Here is a 20,585-nt window from a genome sequence, read left to right as displayed (position 1 = left end):
CAGATAATGTACTGTGGGGACATGGTGCTTTCTGCAATTTCTGCTGCAACTGCAATATCTCACAGTAAACCTTCAAACGTACAGTGTAGAGGAAGTCTCAAATCATCCTCATTAACTGCATTTATACAACAGAGCACCTACCTATTAAGTTATTAGAGGTTCTTTCAGTAAAATAAATTAAGATCAAGTCCTGTTTCTGCTGCCAAACACCCAGTATAAATCTAGACAACTTGCCCTACTTCTGCAGCATTATTCCAGTTTTAAATCTATTCAACAAGGCTCTTAAATTTATGCCTTGCTTGGGCACTTGAGTGTTGCTAACAGTGTCATTGAGGTTGCTCTTTAAAATTCTCTAGTATCTTTGAAAAACTAAGCATGTGCCAGGGACTAAAGACTGATCTCCAAGGCTAAAAACAACAGATTGACAGAAAGCTGAGAGCTAATACAAAACCATTAGTGAAAATCAAAAGGCACAAGAGCTTCAGGAAGGAAAAAAAAAAAAAAAAAAAAAGAAAGAACTTAAAATGTTTTGAAAAACAGTCAAATCCTGGGAGGAAAAGGAGGCCTGAAGTCTGTGAACATTCACTTTAATTTAAAATACTCCAGTATTTCATCCTGCCTCAAGATCCCATTGTACTGATGCTGCCCAGAGAGAGGCTGGGCCTCTGCCTCCCCAAAAATTCACACCTCAGGTTTGCATATTGAAGATTTCCACTGTTTTGTATCTTCTTAAACACCCTACAAATCCCACCATTATCTGTAATCTACTAGTAGGGCAAGCAAGGTCCAGGAAAGAGAAATAATTTACCTCAGGCCTTATCACACATTCAGACCCTGGGAAATGAGACCTGGTCATCAATTTATTCTACTGTCACAAACAGGGAAAAATCTAGACATGTTTGGCAATAAGCTTTCAGGGTTTTGCTTCCCACAGTTCCTGATGCTGCCAATCTGAAATGCCTCCAAGGTCACAACTGCTCAGATGGAAGATAGGAAGTACCACAGCTTTATTTTCTTAATACACACTACAAAGATATAACCTCAGCCTAACCTTATAAGTTTAGTTTGGGATCATCTTTATGGTCCAGGTAACTCCCAGCCCAGCCAGTGCAGGCTGCTTAAGTGATACTGTAATATGAATAATAAATCTCAACTTGAGACCAAGTGAGATGCTATTGAATTCTGAAAAATTGTGCTGTAAAAAGCCACTTCAAAGACCTGTGCAAGCACAGAGGAAAGACCTGCCTGGCTGTGGGCATGTTAGGTTTCTCAAACAGGGTACATGAATACTTGTCTTGCTGTCTGCAGACAGGTCTTCACCCACTTTCTCCTGTATTGCACTTTGGACCATGTAACTGATGTACACATTGATTTCTTCCCTGAATAATCATCCCCCTAATTAAGCTGAGTGCTGCTTAATTCAGCCAGCCTGTAAACACTGCATTCGTTATTCAGAGTTCTCCAGATCTGAGGGAACTGGAGGGAAATGAAAACAAAGCTCCTCACAGGATTTAACGTCCACCCCACTGGTCTGCAGAGCCTCAACTTGGGGTGCAGCGTCATCCTTTGTCATGAGCAAACAGATGTGGGAAGAGACCCTGCCTGATCTCCCACCAGGAGGACCAGGGGCTCTTCCTTTAAAGTGGTCAGAGCCCATGGACATGGGAACAATCCTTGAAAGGAACCAGGGGAAGAAGAAAAGGCACAGCCCTTCCAGCTGGCTGATGCCAATTCTCCCACGTCCTTTTCCAAGGCACAGCAGATGTCTATGGAGCAGCTTCCAGCCCCTGGCTGTGGTGATGCTGAGTTCCAGCCTGCCCATGGTGCTCACATGCTGGAGCACAAGGGTTGCCTTCCTGGCTCCTAGCAGTGTGATGGCTTGGAGAATTGGAAAGAAGTATTATACTCTCTCTCCCACCTGCTTGTGCATTAGCCACAAGCCAGAGCAGCATCCAAGCCTTTGTGCATCATCCCACCCCCTAGGAAAGGATGGGATCTGGTTGAAGCTCATAAGAAAGTGGCCACCCAGGTATTTGGCTAGGCTATACACAAAGAGCCCTGCCTTGGGGATGGATTAGAGTGGGTGTCTTCACAGGGCTCCAACTTTATCTCCTTTTTCTTTTGAGGCTGCTGAAAAAATACCAGTTGGTCTGTGCAAGAACAGAAGATGGAAACAGGCAAAGATAACCACGTCATGGAGGGAGAGTGAGCAGGAGTAGAAAAAAACAAGTGTGCAGCTGGACATGTGTGTTCAGAGACAGTTTCAATTTGTTGCAAAAGCATTTAGAAATTGAAAACAGTGAGTCAGAACAAGCCAAAATCTGAGATAGTTTCACCTGGAGCAGGGATATGTTAATTCAGATTTCCCAAGTAATTTTAGAGATGTGAAGGCAGCTGTCTTAGATCACCTCAAGTTTGGTCTGTTTTCACCTCCTTGTTTTTATGGATCTCAGTTTCCTTGTTTGGTTTTTTTTTATTATTATTTTTTAAATAATAAAAAAATAAGGCCTCAGAGCAAATGTATCTGTTGCAGGTTGAGCAAAACACCTATTTAAATCTAAGTGATTTTTTTTCTTTTTTACCATACATAAAAAAAGAAAACAGCTTATTTTAGGTTGACCCCAAAAGAAATGACACTGCCCTAATCAAATCAATGGAAAGACACTGTTAAGAGCTTTCACCACCAAGCACTTTAACCAGGCAGTAAAGTTTCTGCTTGTACAAACATGACTTCCCCCATGCCTTCCCAAATTTTTCTCAATCATGTTTTTTCTCTCCACAGACATCCACAAGGGAGGCTATTTTGAGAGCCTACAAGGATTATTCACTGAAGATATTTTTAGTAGGTGTGACCATATTCAGAAATGATACTTTCACATGCATGCATGCACACTTTATTATTGCTTTTAAAAGAACTTACTAAGTAGTTCTCAATCAAGGCTGTTTGATAACCACTCATAGTTTCTTTATTCATGGCAGATGCTGTTCTCAGTCTGTGACTGGCCTCCTGGAACATCTTTTTTTCATACAGACAAATAACAAATATTGGATAAAAACCCCAAACAAATACAAGTATCACCATTCAGTCAACTATTCATATGGATCAGGTTGTTCTCATGAATAACTGGCAATATTTTGTATATTTGCAAAGAGCATAATAAGGTCCCATAAATAATATTAAATAGAATTTAGTCTTCAGAGTCTGAAAGTCAAACTTAGGCTTTTCAGTCTCCTCAGTAGTTTGGATTTGCTTGCTGACCAGTAATGCTGTCGAGGAGATAGGATACCAGCAGTGGGATTATCAGCCGCAGTTTCCTTTATTCACACATGTAACATTCCACATTTCTCTATATGAGATTTTTCAGAATTAACATTGTTATTATCAGCTTCATTTGTCCTTAAAAAACAAACAACAAAAAAAGGTATTGCAAAATGATGGCAGATCTAAGCAAAACCCTAGTTTAGAGAGCTCAAGAAATGTCCAGAGGGTCTCAGGTATGAGAAGAGCAGCAGCTTGATACTGCAGACATAACATGTTTCAAAGAGGCTATAAACAGATGAGTAACTTACAGCAAAAAGAGGAACTCAGACAATAATGTGTGCTTACATGGAGGGAAAGAAAGTGATACAAAAGAGAGCACAGCTCTCAGCACAGATAGATAAACCCAGAGAGATACCAAATGTAGCCAGGCACTGCAAGGTGGAGAAAAGCAAATGCAAAGAAACAGAGTCCTTCAGGCTACAAGGTAAACTGTAAAAAAACACAGAGTTCCCATTTCAGAAGCACATAAGCTGCTTAGTCTGTGTCCTTTGCAAAAGCAAAAGAAGCAGCTGGCTGGGTTTGTGAAGGACTATAGGAGAGGACTGAAATAGTGCATGGCACAGTAATGGAGGCCCCTGCATCCCCGAGGAAGTGATGTACCAACACTGATCACATGCAACATCAGCGACAAGTACTGTTTCTGCCTTCCAACAGCACCAAAGAATCAAACTTGTAGACGCACTGGATTTAGTTTTTTCATCCCTTTTTCTGTTTGCAGAGCTGCAAACAATGTGATTTTCATAGAATGAAACCCTCTCAAATGCCTTAGCGGGTGAAGAACGAGATTTAGCGGGGACACCAGATGGGCAGGACTTGGAAGAGCTGTCTCCCCTATAACTGACATGAATTTCAGTCTTTGTATTTGCAAGGGCTCCTATCTCAGAGTCCTAATAGGAAGAGATAAGCAGTGCAAGGAGGAGGCACTCAGTGTTTTCTTTATTATGGAGCATCAGAAGACACTTTTACACCCAGCTACTAAAGGGCTGCTGCACTGGCACTGCACTTTACACACAAAACATCTGGAGTAAGGATGTGATCAGGATCTCCTGGGTTTTCCCCCAAATTATCCTCCTGCATTAATATCCAGGGAGAAAATGACAGAATTAAAATATTCATCTGCAGAAATGCAAACAACAAAATTAATTTTTATTTTTTTTTTCCAAGCTGGTCACTAAGCACAGGAAAGTGTTATAAGCTGGTCCCCATTTAATCCATGGCCCTCCAGGTCTCCTTTCATGAGAGCAGAGGCTCCAGGAGGAAGGTTGATGCATGGTTGCACAGAGAGGCTGTCTTGCTGCTGTGGGAGGATGAACTCGCATCCTTTTAGAGTAATGACAGAGGAGACAACTGAGTGTAACACCCACAGGCAGTGCCTGTCACTGCAGGAAGGCAGCGAGGCCAAGTTGACCCACACGCAACAGCACCCAGAAGCCCTGGACATGTTGAGTTCTTTGGGCCTCCTCCACTCATGTGCAACCACCTCTGTGCTGAGGACATCCAGGGCTGGGATGAGCAGCCCCATGAACCCACCCAGACACCCACCAGCTCTCCCTCAGCTGTGAAGTGCAGCCTGCAGGCTGTGGGTAACACAGCTCTGCCGAGGTTGCCTCCAGCCCCAGCCATGTGCAGTGAAGCAAACTGAGACCAAGGGAAAATTGTTTCAAAATTGGCCTAAAGTGCAACTAGTCTGAGAGACTGCAAATTCTTCAGGAAGCAGGAAAAAAAAAAAAAAAAAAAAAAAAAAAAAAATTAAAATACCCCTGCTTTTTAAGGGCTTGGAAAGCATCCTGTGGGTGGCAGGTGCTCCTGTGAATAAATGACAGGCTCTGTCAGACCCAGCAACTTGCAGGTTCCTCCTGCAGGGTCACACCTGAGCTAATGATGTTGAGCTGGAGACCTGTGTGCCTGTTACCCATCCCTGGAGAGGGAGGCACATGTACCCCATCATGCATCCCAGAGCCAGCTGCTCCCCACATCTGCAATATCTGGGCAGAAAACAGTCCCCTCATAAATTTCATCTCTGGCTGGGATGGGGTGACCCCTATTTCTGCTGCCCTAAAGGAAACTACTGCTGACAGGAGCTGAATCTTTGAAGTAGGATTTCCAACACTGTGTAATGGCTTTTTTTCCCCAAAAAAGTTAAACTTTGCACAGTTTGAAAACAACTCTGGGAGAAGATGACAACAGCTGAAGGAGTTTAGCTAGAAACTGTGCTACCTCTTGATCCATCACCTCTGCACAGCAGCTCTGTGTGCAGACTCCCAGCTTGTTTGAAGGTGGTTGGGATGGCTTCAGGCTCTTGGCTTTTTTATGCAAGCAGATTTTCATGCTTTGATATCTTCTCTGACATGACTTTTGATCCAGCGGAGATGATGCTGACACTTTTTTTCACTGGGAATATTTTATTTGTGTACAGTGCTGCTGGAGCATTGCAGTTGCCTGAGTTACTTCGAGGGAGCTCTTTCACAAAGGTACAGCCTGATAAATGTGATTTAAAATGAGAGCTCTGCTAACTGCAGTCAGGGTACTTGTTGTGATCCAGACCAAGGTATTACAGGTCAGCTGCACGCAGGGACTATCAGATGTTATCCAGGAAGGCCAGAAGAGAAGGGGACAGACTGGTCTGGGGATCTATGCAGTGAGAAGGGCATTTTGGAATAGTCAGATTATTCCCCCTGAAAAGGGAATGATGTTTCAAGCTGGCAGACTGGCAAGTTTTTGGAAAATGGAAGAAATCCTGGTGGAAAGTCTGCATTTTGCTATCCCTGCTGGGGTAAAGCAACATAGGGAATGAGGCCCACGTGCCAAGGAATGCTTTGTGCCTGGGGGAACCCCCTGCTGAAGGACTTTGAGCTAATTGAGAAAGTCAAACATCCATATTCCCGCTAAGAAAGAGGCTGCACTACCTTCATCAACCATTTTAGCTACAAAGGGAACTGTTCATTAAGGCAGAAGGAATTAAAGGACGTACTATTTAATGGACCAGATTGATGTGCACACTGGTGAGATATACTTCAAATTGACTAAATGCCTGTTTTGGCTGAAGTAGTCTATTTTTTTTTTTCCCCTTGGCCAAGGTTATTTGTTATTTTTGCTTTTTGTGTGCCCTGTCCTTTGCTGTGACCCCAGCCAGAACTGACACTGCCCAAATTTAAGGTGTCTGTAAAAAATCCCACAAAAAAAAAAACAACCAAAAAACCAACACAAAACAAAAAAGGGAAAGAAAAAAAAAAAGATAAAAGAAAAAATAGTTATATGCCCTAATTTATACCATTCTAAGGCCCATAGAAGCAACTTAATTTTGTGCTCTTGTAATTCTCATACCACCTAAACTAAATCCCAGCCTGATTGCAGCCTTCCTGCATCCAGTGTAAGGACTCACAACGTGAATGACACCAGCTCCTCACCAACACAGCTGCCCTCTGTGCTGACTGAAGGAGAGAAATGGGTCTGTACAACAGCACCTTCTCCGTCCTTTCCTAAATCAATGAGGTGGTCTTTTTTTGTTGTTGCTTTTTTGTGTGTGTCTGTGTGTGTGTAATGGCATGAAAGCTCAGTGGCATGGAGCTGGTAAGCACTACAAAGAGCTAAGCTGCTCTGGATTTATACAACTTTTCCAGTTGATGTAGGTACCCAGGTGCAAGCCTCTGTAGTGGGACTTCCACCAGAGAGAGAAGGTCTCTCACACATTTACCTTATGAAGGAAAACTATCCCACCAAGCTAAAGAACTTCAGTGCAGAACAGTTGTAAGAGCTTGTTTACAGGAAGCTGCTCTGAAAAGTTGATCTGAATTTTTAAGTTGATCAGTTAAATGGCATTAATTACAGCCCTTTGTGAGAACTGTCAGAATTAAAGTGGCTTTGATTTGATTTGGTTTACTTCTCTTCCAAGGCTAAGTCATCTTAAGGCCACTTTAATTGTGAAACAGGAAGTTTAATGCAATTTAGCTAATTCACTTTAAACTCCTGCTTTTAGTTAATTTAAATCAACTTTCCTGATTGTCCCTGTATAGGCATGACCATGGGAAAGCGAAGACCACTTAAACAGAAAAACCTAAAAGTAACATTGAGAAAATTAAAAATTTGTCACTCGCACGTTCAGGACGTTACTATCTTCATTACCAACAAGCTTTGGGAATTGCAGGTAACAATGTCACAGTCCAAGAAGGCACACTGAGAAATAGACCCTCAGTCCTGAGCTACAGCTTCTCATCAAGCACAGGATGGCCGGTCGTACACAAAAACTTTACTCCAGCCTAAAATATGCAATGACAAGATAAGAAAATACCTTTTCAGCCCTCAGAAAAAAAATGAGAGCTTTGGGACATGAGCTGTAGAGTGGGAAGAAGAGATCTGCCCGAATTTGTGAAAGAAGGAAGTTTTGTTCAAAGCTCTGGTGACAATTTCCACATCCTTTCTCCCTCCAGAGCCAGAAGGCACAAACAATATTGTTAAAATTCTGTTGGAGGAGATCTGATCTTCTTTGCCACAGAATCATCCTGCAGACCTGTTTCAGGCATCGGTAATAGCCATGCAGCAGCCTGAAGCTCAGAGATTTGGGACCTGGAGGCATCCATCTGGCCATGTGTGGCACCAGCCCCGGCTCTGTAGGGCCAGCACGGAGCCAAGAGTCGATCTGTCAGGCTGTGCCACAATGTTACCTACCAATTTAAAAATTCCAGGTGAATCCTTGAAAACTGTCCATCCCTACAGGTGCAAGTTGCTTTCGTAAGACACTTCAATGCCTACACAAAAATCTACACCCCTTTTGCATCATGTTTTTGTAGCTGGTAGGCTGGATTTCTGCAGCAGCCAGCACTGCTTCCGGTGACAGGGCTGCTCCCCACACCAGAGCAATGATCAGAGCAGGGAACTGCCACATTAAATGAGAGGGAGTACAGGACAGGCTTCTTGTGCTGCCCAGATCCATTTTAGTATTGAATCATACTCCAAACGGCAGCCTAAGTGAGAGCAGAGGTGGTGATTAGGAGGCCTGTGTCTGCTTGGAGCTGGCTGTGTGCATGGCTGAGCATGAATGGCCTGATGACCCGTGGGTGGAACTCCCCTCGGAGGGACTGAGCAGGCAGAGCTGAGGTGGCAATGATTACCTGCTATGCAAGGTGAGTTATTGTCTCCTGTGATGCTAAAGATGTACTGTACCTAATCGTTCATCGCCTAAATGCATTCAAATGGTTGATATTGCTGCAGCCAGAAACAGCCATTCACATAATTAGTTTACCTTCCTAGTTTAAGCCAAATGGAAATTCCCCCTGTAAAGCACTCTTAAGCTGGCTGTTGTGCCAGTGCTGATCAGCACAGTTATTTTGACTTTGCAAAGTTCCCTGGTTTTCCCCAGGTGGATGTGAGGTCCTTCAATCCCCTACCTTATAGCAGTGCCTTACCACAGCCACTACAGGGATGCTCTGGAATCTTCTCTGGATAATCTGACCCCCAGATTTGTAATGGCACCCGCTAAAGTCAATGGAAAAACAAGTCATTTTGTGACAGGTTTGTTGCCCATCAGTGATCTTAATTCCAGGTGTGTGTGACAGGGAGGACAGGAGATGACTCATGCCTTGTCAGAAGTCCTCTGTGACACACATTTTCATTTATACCTTTTTCCAGATGAACTTCAGCTACTTGCATGTAATAAATGATCTTCAGGTGACTTCCTCTCCCTTCCCTGGGAGTCATGAATATTTGACTTAACAAATTAATCTTTTCACTCCCTTCATAGGAAGACAGATACCTTTATATATGGAGTGCATGAGACAGAGAACAAAAAATAAAATTAAATTTAAAAATAGACCACAAAGGATAGCATCTGATTTTCAAGTAACTCTGGTTATCAGAGGGGTTGGGCCAGACCCTCAACTGCAGGGGAGAAATCCTATTTAAATCAGCTATTGCACCTCTTCTTCTAATGAGATAGAAATCTCACTAGTCCTGTTTTGCAGGCAACAACATTCAGAGCCTAGACCTGGGTCTAAACTCAGCACCGAAACCAAGCGGTTTCAGAATAATGGATCTTGTTATTGTCTTCCAGTGTGTTTAGGAGGAAAGATGGACTTTCCTCCATTAAGCTGAGGAATTGAAACTGAATTTCTCTCTCTTCATAAACTGCCTGAAGTGTCAGGGCTGGGAAGAAGAGAGTCCTCTGAGGTCCTTAATATCAGCATAACCCCGTTATTAAACTTAGCATAATTTACTGATTTGCAAAGGTGGTGCCCAGAAAGGCACAGAAATGTAGAATAGTTTGGGTTGGAAGGGGCCCTTAAAGGTCATCTAGTTCAATACCCCTGCAGTGAGCAGGCACATCTTCAACTAGATCAGGTTGCTCAGAACCCCGTTCAACCTCACCCTGAATGTTACCAGGGATGGGGCATCTATCACCTCTCTGGGCAACCTGGCCCAGTGTTTCACCACCCTCATTGTAAAAAATGTTCTTCCTAATATCTAGTTTAAATCTGCCTTTATAGTGACTGTTTCACAGGTGCAGAGTTTACATTTGGATCATCATTCTTAATGCAGGCACATGGTTTTAGTGGGAGAGGGCCCTGATATGAGTGTTTGGTGCTAGTACCTTGCTCCATCACATCCATGGCAAGGAAGTATAACAGCATTCAGGGGTAGTGCCAGCATTTTGCTATTGCTGTCTTACTGTATTTCTTCCTTTGTCTGAGTCTTTTTGTTAAGCCTTCAGCAGCAGGGCTGAGCTCTGGAAAGGGCTACTTGAATGTTCATAGTCCTTCTTGTGCAGTATTACATCCTGTGAAGAGCTCACTAAGTATAGGCAGTACTTAAATTTCCACACACCATTTACAGTTGTCCCCAGAAGGGTAAGTCTGCTGCAGTACAGAGCAGGGTGTCAGGGTCTGGAGACTCATCCCTCTGGTTGCTTGTATTTGCCCCTGCATTCTTTGCTTTTGACCTGTCAGATGCATTATTGAGCCCTGCAATTATTTTTCCATTCATCATCTTCTTTCCTGACTCATTTAGCAAGCAAATACTTCTTGACCTCCTGTGCACTCAGATGCACCATCCAGCTCAGTGTGGTGGAAAGTGTGAATCTGCTGCCTTTGGAAACTCTGCAAGTTGAGAGCAGAGAACAGTTACCCTCTGGATATTTTGTTCCAGTTCCACTCCAGTGATTGCTCATGTAAGAAAGTAATTTTTATTTTTTTTTCTGTCTGGATTTATGCAAGAAAAATAAAACAGCCTGCTCATTTCCTACCTTCAGGCAGACTTCCTAAAGGGTACAGGAAGAGGATCAGTGGGGAGCCTAGGGGCTTCTTGGTCAGGAATAGAGGGTCATCAGAGCATCAGTCAAACAAGCACATTGGTACAGTGAGGTGGCTGCTGTGCCCCAAAGCAGACCAAAACTGCCGAGAGCCACAGCCTACCTGCTCCCTGAAGTCTCTCCTGCAACAAACTGAGCCATAATAGGGTCCAACCCCTACAGTGCAAACCCAAGAGGCCACCCCCCACAAAGGGTCTTACTGTTGTATTGCTGCTGCTTTGCATTTTTCATGAAGGGATGAGGAAATAGATGTCATGAGAGATTTGTACAACCAGGGGTGTACTGTGAGCATCAAATGTCTGGGCTGAAACTGTACACCCCAAACCTTCATGCTGAGCTGCCAGGGTGTCCTCAAAAGAATATCTCATCCCCACTGGCTAGCTGTGATTGCAAGGAGGACTTTTTAACCACAGAGAGCCCAACCTTTCTTTTTTTCCCCCAGCATTTCTAGTAGAGAACAACACTGTTCTCTTGTCCTTCTGCAGCTGAAGAACAATGTGTTGGGGGAGATGGAAGGATGAGCCTTCTGTGATGTTCTTTTGTCATTCCCTTTTGTTTCATGCCCTTTGTTCAGGGGGAAATGCAGGACAGCGACTCTGGCTTTATGTGAGGAAAAGCAGGTTTGCTATCAAGTAAGAAAAGCTGCTACCCAAAAGGAGAATTGGAATGAGGGTGAAGGATTGGAGAATGGGTGGAGACAGTGGGTGTTGTGAAGCTCCCTTTGTCCACAGCTACAGGGAGCTTACAACAGACTGTAAGATCATAAGTGCAAGGTACAGACCAGGACCATGTGTGTTTCCTTGTCTTTAGGTCAATGTCCTTGTGGAAAATTACAACATACTCTAGCTGAGTGGTAGAGGAAGGAGAGGACAGGTGCATGTCAAGATCCAGCCATGTCCCTGACTGGGGATTTAGCTGCCAAAGATGGGAGCATCAAAGAACAGAGCAGCCACCCCTCGTTGCCATGGGTAGAGCCTGCCTATCTGCCTGGGGCTCTCACAGCCTCATGTCTTAGAACCATAGAATAGTTTGGGTTGGAAGGGAACTTAAAGATCTTCTAGTTCCAAGCCCCATTCCATGGGCAGGGACACCTCCCACCAGACCAGGTTGCTCAAAGAATCATCCAGCCTTGCCTTGAACACTTCCAGGGAGGAGGCATTCACAACTTCTCTGGGCAACTGGTGCCAGTGTCTCACAGCTCTCACAGAAAAGAAAGTATTTCCTAATATCTAATCTAAATCTACTCTCTTTCAGCTTAAAAATTACATCAAGTCTGTCCATCCTATGTCTCCTTGATGGACAGGAGAAAACCCTCCTGGGCCAATCAGGTCATCAATCCCACTGCAATGTGGGCCACCACCACTGTTTCTCTTCTGTGACTTGGATGCTAGGGCTGGTGCCTGGAGCTCATCTGTGGCTCAGCCCTTGGCTACCTAGGGAAAAATGTGCATGGCTTTGCCATGGCTGTAGGGAGCCTCCAGCTCCCTGTAAGACTATAATGGGGTACAGAAGGGCTTCAGGTATCCAGTTGTAACACATAAGAGGAGCAACAGAGGAGGAGCAGCCACTCTCCATCACCAGGGGCAGCCCATGCTCATCCCTCCCCTGCCTTTCCCCCTCAGCCCTTGGTCACCTGGCCTCTTGTTTGCCAGCCTGATTTGGACCAGCCCTTTTTATACCCATCCTGGGCCACCCATGTCACCAACACACCCTGTGGCATGGCCACTAACAATGCTCTGCCTGCTGTAGCACAGCCAGGACATTGCCAGGACTGCTGCCTGGGGTTGGTGCTGGATCCCTGGCACACGGCTACTATCTTGCACCATTCAGCCAAGAAGAAATAAATACATAAATAATGAAAACGAACTAATTAATCACAATAAATTACACCTGGTAATACTGGGATGGGAAAGTAGGCATATGTAGCAGCTATTTAAAGAACAGGACCTCAGCAAAGGTTAGAAAAGAGTTAAAAGCAACAAATCCTAGCCACTGCTCAGCTGTAAAGGTTTGTATGGTACTTGCTGCTGAGATCTGTGGGTTTGAAGACTAAATTCTGGAAGAAAAATGCTTGTCAAGTTGGCTGAAGGCAATATTTTGCACCTTTGGAATTAAAGACATGGCCAGCACCAAACTCTGAATCCACAAGTGGCTGACAATGCTCAGCATCAGCTGCAAGACCCACATCTTTCTTCCCCTGAAAGAAACCAAAGATTTTGCCAGGGACTGTCCTGTGCCACTTCAGTTGGACACTAAAATGGAATACATGAATTAGCTTCCATCTGCTTTGTTCACTGCAGGCAATTACACACAATCTCTTTAACTGACAGCACCAGAGGCACTGGGCACAAACCAAAACGCAGGAGTTTCCCTCTGAACATCAGAAAACACTTTTTTACTGTGAGGGTGACTGAGCACTGGCACAGGTTGGCCAGGGAGGTTGTGGAGCGTCTGTCCCTGCAGGTATTCAAAAGTTGTCTGGACAGAGTCCTGGGCAACTGGTTGAAGTTTGGCCATGTCTAAGCACAAGGGTTGGACCAGATGACTTCCAGAAGTCCTGTCCAACCTCAACCATTCTGTGATTCTGTAATTCAGACATATGGAGACTTACTGAGAATCAGCTCACACGTAGTGAATGGTTGCCATTAGCCTTCTTCCAAGTTTGGCCCAAAACCAGCCACCCCAGTAACTGGCTGATACAGTCAGTTTGCATGATGCCACAGATAGTGGGCTAGCCATGAGCACTCAGGGACCACATCCTTCTTGTGCAAACTTTCACCTTCCTTTGGACACCAAAAAAATGGCAGATAATTCAGAGTGATCAGATTATCAGCCTGTAATTTTCCAGGCAGTGGACCTGTGAGCTGTGCGGTCTTCAGCTGGAGAAATTAAGATCCCAAAAGGTTGGCCAGTCTTATATATTTTGGACTTGGAGAAGAGTCAGCCTGGAGAAGGCTCTGGGGCAACCTTACAGCACCTTCCAGTACCTGAAGGGGGCCTACAGGAAAGCTGGGGAAGGACTTTTTACAATGGTGTGTAGTGATAGAGCAAGGGGTAGTAGTTTTAAACCAGAAGAGGATTTAGGTTGGACATTAGGAAAAAGGCCTTTATTGTGGAGGTGGTGAGACACTGGAACAGGTTGTCCAGGGAGGCTGTGGATGCCCACTCTCTGGAAGTATTCAAGGCCAGGTTGGATGGGACTTGGAGCAACCTGGTCTAGTGGGAGGTGTCCCTGCCCATGCAGGGGGGCTGGAACTAGATGATCTTCAAGGTCCCTTCCAACCCAAACCATTCTATGATTCTATGGTTCTATGATTCTGTGACTTAAACCAAGAAATTGTCTAAGGCAGCTCATCTGCAGCCTTCAGTAGCCCTATTGCCCTTGAGGAAAGTAGTTGTTTTCCAGACATCAGTAAAGCTGCTGGGTTGAGCACCAGACTGAGGAGCTCTGAACAGTACATTATCCATTTCTGTGCCTGTGAGGAAAAGAAGGTGCTGAAATGTTGTAATCCTCTGGCATTTTGCACATTCTTTGCTTTCAGTCTTTGCAGAGATAAATGGTTACAGGGGGTGCAAAGCAGTGACAACTCAAACCTGAAATGTTTCCAGATGGGATGAGCAGCACTGGTGCCTGAGGGACCTCACAAGAGCTCCTGCCTACATTTGCAGACAGTAGGACTTAGAAACTTCAGCTGAGCTCCAGATAAGCATGTGGACTTTGCGATGATCTTCTGAATTCAGCACAGGTTCTGAGCCATTTAAAGCTTTTGTTCATCATTTTTCATTTCCTCCTTTTACACAGAAATCTGAATCTCTCTGTGAAGATAATGTTTAAACTTGCTCAGCAACAGATCACATATAATGTGTAAGAAAAGTAGTTAAGTGCACCTTGGCCAGGTTTACATGCTGCAGGAGGTGCTGCAGCTTAGAGATGATAGAACAAGTTAATAATAAATAACTCATGGTTGCATTTTTTTTTCACCTGTTTCCTCTAAAATGAATCCTTTGGAAATCTGGCACAGCTGAGACTTGAGTGAGGGACAATTTGGCTCCCTATTTAGCAGCTCCATCATGAATTGCAGTGTTAATCAAAAAAGAAACTGAATAAAAATGGCACCTAGGTGCTGTCAGTATGTGTTCTCTGCAGGTCTCCTAAGGCATATGTGCTGAGTTTAAGGACCATGTGGTTTTTTCTTCTCTCCCTGTCTCTTTCCTGTAGCTAGGGATGTGCTAGCCATGTCACACTCAGCATTCCTGCCTCTCCCACAGTATCGCCAGTTAATGTCTGATTCCAGAAGCTTTGCAGTTGGCAATGTTTTAATAAGCAGAAAGAACACAGCTTGATTCTCAGGTAACAGGCTGAGCTAGCTGTGCTGGCAGTCAGAATAAAAAACATGGTATTGACTTGAAGACTGAGTGAATTTGGAACAGAAATTGCGGAGGAGGAATAAATGTGGCATACCAGAATGTCACTTCTACAATTTCCAGATGATAACTGCACTTTAAAGTGGAGAATCTCTGACAGTGATGTCCTCTTTTAAGCATCCAACATCTATGCCTGTACTTGGTCCTCCTGCACACCCCCTACCTTACAGCTCTGTCCAACTCACTTTGTGTATTCTTCACAAAATGCACTGACACAGGCTCTGCTTATAAGAGTTGCTCAAGTTTGTATCCAAGTCAGAAGCATCATATTATAAGGAGGTGGCTGGTTTAAGAGAGAAGTTTGCACTTGTTGGGCAAGGACATTGGAAAGCATTCTCTGGGAATACAAGTTGCAAGCTAGGTAGTACACATCTGACTGTGCTACCTAAAAAAAAGTGCCTGGAAATTCCTTCCTTGCCCCTCACTGCAATATCTTTCTGGGCACCTATGAAATCAGCATCCAAGAGAAGTTTTTTCGTCACCTCCCGCTCTACTATTGACCTATTTATTCCCAGGAAATTAGTAGATCAGGTGGAACCTGTCAGTTGGCTCAGATAATTGGGATGTCACCAAGTGGTACCAGAGAGGGAAGAGATGCCTTCTGCAGGGCAAGGCCACATCTGGGTGTGTGACAGCAGTGTGCCCATAGTGCCCTGGTGCAGAGGGGTAGGGGAGCCATGGCAAAAAGGCAAGCCAAAGGCTAACAGAGCTAGTGCTCTTTTGGGTGGAAGGACTAGTCCTTGCTGGAAGATCCTGTGGCACTGAAATATCTAATTTATTTTCAGGAAAGGGTGAAAAAGGATTAAAAGCAAGAAATCAGGCTTTTTACTTCTCTGGAAGAGACAGGCAGTTTGATAATAAGCCTCTTTCCCTTTGGCAGCTCAGAGTGATGCACTTCCAAGAGCCACATCCCTCAGGATGACACTCTTGGTGAGTGAGGTCGACCCTCTAGAAATCTTGTTAGAGTGTGAAAGGGAATGTCTGTGTGCCAAGGATGCTAAAGCCTTTTTCAGAGGGTGAGGAGCTGACCCTTCCGGGAAGGATGTTTCACAAACTGACCTGCACCAGGATGCTTCCACCCGCAGGAAACAAACACACTCCTCTCTCCACTGCTTCTGCTCCCAAAGGCAACCCTTCTCCTCTGGGGCTCCAAAGGCATGTCAAAACAAGTGTCTCTAAAAGACATCAAATCATTATTTTTTCATGCCACATTTGGCACCACAGAAATCACCACGTAAAATCATTAGCAACACACGATTCAGGAATATATGTCAAAAGGACAGTGAAAGCAGTTGTTTGTTGGCCTTTAAAATGTATGTTTGCAGCCTGATTATAACAGTCCTGGAGAACCAGAATATGAAAATAACCATAAAGAAAGTTCTGAATATCATACTTCACTGTCCAGACCTTGCATAATGTAAACAGTGAACAAATGTTCCTCATGGAAAAAGGTAAATGAGTTATTTTTAAAATTTATTTTAATGGTTACTGTGTGATTAATAATATATTTAGAAGAATATTTTCAGCTATGTCCCTAGATCCAGTAAAAGAATTACATGCTCCACAACAGCAGCAAAAAGATGAGGAACTACATCTATCTTAGTGACCAGTTCTATAAATATGCTACTAAAAATTAGTAATCATTGTCATAGCTGCCTCAAGAGAGACTTGTTAACTAATTATAGATCAAGCTTTACATTAAAATTAAAGCCATTTGCAAGATATTACAGCAAATGTAATGTTCCTGATAGATAGCAGATTGACAGTCTTGGAACCTCAAGTGGCTGCGTAACCTCTGCAGCTTGATCAGTGCTAAACCAAATTTTCAAACATTATTCCCCTGTCATACCTGGACTAAGTAGAAACAGTACCTAAGACAGATTATTCCTTGGCCATGGAGTCTGAGATTTCTTTAGACACCACTAGCTGGGGTGAACATGTGTCTGGCCAGGTCTGGCCTGAGATCACACCACACACTGCAGAGACCACCAGGACATTTTCACATTTTAAACAGTCTTGGACTAGCTGCCAAATTAAAAAAGCACTTAGGCACTTTTTTTCAGCCTGTCCTCTTTGGGACTTCACTCAAGATCATGCCTAACCCACTGAATTTCTTGATCTAAAGACTCTGTAGCAGGTGTGCTAAACACAACACAAATGGCCCCAGTAAACTACTTAAATATGGTAAGATCTTGGTTGTTTCTGCCTGATTTTGTGTTTTACAGTAGCTTGTGTGATGGGATCTCAGTCCATGATTAGTAGCCTTCCCACAATATAAAACACACGGAATAATACCAGAGACACTAATGCTGCCACAGTCAAATAGTTTTGGTGCATTACATGTGCCTAGTAAGAAGACTTCAGAAGTACTTTAAAATTGTGGATGACCTGAGAAAAAGGAGAAAGGGAATATACTGGCAAATCATACTTACTTGTAAATTATATGTAAAATTCCAGGATTTTATCCTGGAACAAAATCTGGGGCTGAGTGGCTGAGAAAGGTTAAAGCCCAGCCTTGCATTGCAGCTCCATCACTGGAAATAAAAATAAAATAATAATTTAAAAGTTATACACAGTGCAACCTTGAACATCAAAAGGACCAAGCAGGCTGCCAGAGAGGAGTGGGCTACTTCCACTTGCTTGATCTTCTTGCTCTGGCTAAAATATTATTAATATTTTAGTATATTGACTGATGCGTATTTTTTTGGAGCAACACCTTTAAAAACCAAGGGCATGCAATACAGAGATAAATGTGGATTCCCACAGATTAAGATGAATTTCAGGAGAAAAGCTGTAAAATAATGGACAAAAATATGGAGTAAAGCAACATCTTCCTTTTTTTCTTTTTTTTTCCTTTTTTTTTTTTTTTTAATTTGGATTATTTTTTCCATTTACCTGTAGAAAACAGAGCATCTGGTTGCAAAGAACCTGGTATCTGGACTGCAACATCCAATTACCAGTAATCTGCATCACTAGATACTTCTTTATGTGCCTGGGAACTATTTTGATCCAACAGAAATTAGTTTACTGCATGCATTTACAGGTACACAAAGAAAACAAAAATTATGACTGAGCTAAAATTCAGCTCATTATTTGCTATTGTGGCATTAATTATTGAACAGATTCTTATGGTACTGTACAATTTAAATCTGCCACTAGCAGTAGTCATTCTTCTGAAAAAAATGTTGGAAGATGGTATGTTAAAAATTAAACCTTAAAATGTAGAGTAATAGCACAGCCCAGTGGCTTATCAAAGAATAAACCACCACTTAGAGATCCAGCTATCTGGGCAATTTTATTTGTGTGCTATTAAAAAGTCTGGAAAATGTGAAGATGGGAAATTATTCTAGGGTCAGGTAGAAGCAAGTGATATTTATTCAAATCCCTTTTCTTTATGCAAAATCACTCTGAAATACTGCTTCCAGTTATGCTGGCTATAAAGCCCAGCTGTCACTCCCATGAGTAGAATTATTTAGGATTGTTATTCAAAACTCTGTTTAGAAGAATACTTTTATTTAAAATAATTTATGCTCTGATTTCTGTTATTAGTATAATTCTATTGTTGTAAATAATTATTCTGTATCTCATTATTCCCTTACATACTTGCTTGGATCTGCTTTTATTCTCTTGTACAATTTGCATATATCCCAGCAGTCACCTGAAATCTACCTACACTGCTTCCATCCACCTATTTATTCCAGGCACTAGTTGGTGTCTGACAAAAACACACACCTCTACCACACCCATCCCTGAATTAGTCCTGGGTGTCTTATGCTGTGTTACAGCAACACTTTAGAGGAAAAGAGCAGCTTGTTGTTGCTGTGCTGGGAGCTTCAAAAACACCCACAGGCTGATCAGGGTACGTGGTGGGGAGGCATCTTGTAGCACCAGTTGCAGTTATGGTCCTCAGCTGTGCGACCTGAGGGTCTTCTTACACCCTCCTTGCCCACACATGGAGGTCTCCTCCCCTAAGCAGGTGGGGTGGGAGGATGTTGTGTGCCCAAGTCTCGTTCCATTTAGGAAAAGGAGATGCATTTGGGGGTGGCCTGGGACACAGGTCAGGGAAGACCTCTCCAGTTCCTCACAAACAGTGCTTGGCTGAGCCAGTCCATGGGAGAAGGAACCAAACGGGGCTGCTGGACACCTGAAAATGGAACCCATGCATGTTAGCATGTGGAGAAGGCAAATACTTGACTGAGTCACCAGGAAAGGGTGGAAAGCACCGTGCCTGATGTCTGACTCCCCCAAGCAAAAAGAGCATCTTAATTCAGGATGCACCTCCCTTTCTCCTCTGATGAAGTGCTGACTCCATTCCTTCACAGGGGACACAGCTCAGGTGTTCAGATTGCAGCAAAACCTGCAGAGTCCAGAGCTGGAGCATGGATATGCCAGCTGGGAGTAAGGGGATAAAAAACCTTGCTGGAGAAATGACAAATTAAAAACAATTACAAAAAGCCTTTGAGGTATGCCCCTTGAACCAGAAGTCAGGTCAAAGAGCCTGTATTGATAGTGCAACAAACACAGGTCCCCAGAAGCTAGATAGGCATAGATTTCCCTCTATTGACTAGAGGAAACAATGTACCTGTCCTAGATAATTCCCTAAATTAATTCTACCAGAAGATGCTACAGATAAGAGGTGACCTTGCACACTGAGTCAATTTGTGAGACAGGGTACAGCTGACATAGCTAAGTCCTGCACACCTCAAGTCTCTGAGTCTGAATTTTAGCTTTGTGTGTTCTTCAAATACATCAATTTAATTTTCCATCCTTGTTAGACCCCTGAGCAGCAAAGAATGGGATTAAAATAACAATTAATAATGAAGCTAAAAAAAAAAGTGAGCCAGGCTCTGAGCTGTAATTAGTGCTTTTAAATTTCAGTATAGCCCTAGAGAAAAAGAAATGTAATCTGATGGAATTTTGCCCAGAAAAAAAAAAAATACAACAATGGTACACCTCACTAATGACCAAGTCCCTGGGGATTTAGGGAGGCATGATGAAGCACGTGCAGTCAAAGAAAAAGCTCAGCACCGCTCTGGGCTCTAGGTGTTGATGGCTGCAAGCAGCACCGGTTTCACAAGATGTAAGCTAAAGGCCACATCACACTGTAATCTGGAAGAGTGACAGGTATCACTCCTTGTTGGGGTATGGTGCTAGCAAAGAGCCTCATCTGGCATTATTCATGAGGAGGTGCCAGACAGTGACCCAGCAGCTGGAGAAATTTGTACATCAGAAGTTACAACACCTCTCATGGTGGTGATGGTGACATGACTCAGCGCTTTAGAATCATAGCATTGTTTAGGTTGGAAAAAGACCTTTAAGATCATCAAGTCCAACCATTAACCTAATTCTACCAAGTCCACTGCTAAGACATGTCTCTAAGCACTACATCTACACAACTTTTAAACATGTCTAGGGGGACTCCACCACTTCCCTGGGCAGCCTGTTCTAGTGCTTGACGAGCATTTCTGTGAAGAAATTTTTCCTAATATCCAGTTTAAACCCCCCTTGGTACAACTTGAAGCCATTTCCACTTGTCCA

This window comes from Apus apus, chromosome 2, assembly GCF_020740795.1.
Source record: "Apus apus isolate bApuApu2 chromosome 2, bApuApu2.pri.cur, whole genome shotgun sequence".
In the NCBI taxonomy this organism is placed as follows: domain Eukaryota; kingdom Metazoa; phylum Chordata; class Aves; order Apodiformes; family Apodidae; genus Apus; species Apus apus.
The sequence above is the reverse complement of the archived record's forward strand: the minus strand, read 5'-3'. Positions refer to the sequence as shown.